The sequence below is a fragment of the Elephas maximus genome, chromosome 3 (genome assembly GCF_024166365.1).
Source record: "Elephas maximus indicus isolate mEleMax1 chromosome 3, mEleMax1 primary haplotype, whole genome shotgun sequence".
NCBI classification, from domain to species: domain Eukaryota; kingdom Metazoa; phylum Chordata; class Mammalia; order Proboscidea; family Elephantidae; genus Elephas; species Elephas maximus.
In genome coordinates, this window is record NC_064821.1 from 22,921,510 (window position 1) to 22,923,087 (window position 1,578).

Genomic DNA, 1,578 nt, shown 5'->3' on the forward strand with positions numbered 1-1,578 from the left:
CATCTCCTGTGGTGCAACTCAGGCAAGAGTGTCTTTAAATTTCACCAGGTAATTCCAATATGAAGCCAAGTTTGAGAACTAATAACAAGCATTATTACACCTAAACTGTATAAAAAGATAGATCTAGATGTTGTATGGATATTAGTCATGAACTGTGGAAAGGGTTGTGGGTTGTATTTTTTATTAAAGAAAGTTGTGCATTTCACCAGGATGTCTATGTCGTAGATGACAAACACAGAAGGCTTCATAGGGGTTATAGGAATCAATTTGGTGTATATTATGATGTACCACAGATTTCAGAATATCCCCCAATCCCCATCCAAGTGGGCTGAATAATCAGTATTCTGATATGAAACATCAAAAGGAATGAAAGAAACTAGAGCTAAAAAAATTACGTGACCAAAGGAGCATGCTTCCAAGCTCCACATGTTTGGTGTTCTGCCTATTATAATCCACAGACTAAAAAAATGACACAGATGTTGATATCATGCTGATCTACTGAGTAGCCTCTGCAGGGCCCTCTTGATATCCCTATTCCTCAGGCTGCAGATGAGGGGATTCAACATGGGGATGACCATGGAGTACATCACTGTGGCCACTGCACCACTCCTAAGAGAAGGTGAGACAGCTGAACTGAGGTACACCCCAATAGCTGTTCCATAAAATAAGCAAACAACTGACAGGTGAGAGCCACAGGTGGAAAAGGCTTTATACTTCCCACTTGATAATGGGACTCTCAGAATGGAGGAAACAATTTGAATATAAGATAAAAGGATTGCTGAGACTGGAATGCCTGCAAAGATGGCACCAACAATATACACTAGTATGTTTTTGATGGTGGTGTCAGAACAGGCAAGGTTGATGAGTTGAGAAGGGCCACAGAAGAAATGAGGAATTTCCACTTCTTTGCAAAAGGTAAGTTGTGACACCATCAAGCAATGCAGCTGGGAGTCCAAAAGGCTGAGAAAAAAAGACACTAAAACCATCAAGCCACAGAGGTTGGGGTTCATGATGACTGGGTAGTGAAGTGGGTGACAGATGGCCACAAATCGGTCATAGGCCATCACCATCAGGAGTAGATTGTCCATACACCCAAAACAAAAAGAAAAAAAGACAACTGAATCAGGCAGTCACCATAGGAGATGATTCTGTGCTGTGTATTGATATCCATAAGCATCTTAGGGATTGTGACAGAGGTGAAACCAATGTCAGCCAAGGACAGGTTGGAGAGGAAGAAGTACATGGGGGTGTGAAGGTGGAGGTCAGAGCTCACAGCCAGGATAAGGAGCAGGTTTCCAAGCACAGTGAGCAGGTACATGGACAGGAACAGTCCAAAGAGGAGGGACTGCAGTTCTGGATCTTCTGAGAGGCCCAAGAGTACAAATTCAGACACACGTGTTAGATTCTGTGGGTCCATGTTGCAGAAACACCTTTGGGAAAGTAAAGAAAGGCCAGTAAAAGGAAACAAGAACACAGTCACTCAGCCCTGTGTCAATTTTTTGAATTCAGGAAATTCACAAGTAAAGCATTCACACTTAAGAAATACATCCCCTTCAGCAACTCTTCTAAATTATGGCA

General features: G+C 42.3%; 1 pseudogene; it reads right to left on the reverse strand.

Moving 5' to 3' along the window:
• Positions 1-485: 485 nt before the first annotated feature.
• On the reverse strand, positions 486-1,318 carry LOC126071081 (olfactory receptor 7E24-like; annotated as a pseudogene).
• Between the last annotated feature and the right edge of the window lie 260 nt (positions 1,319-1,578).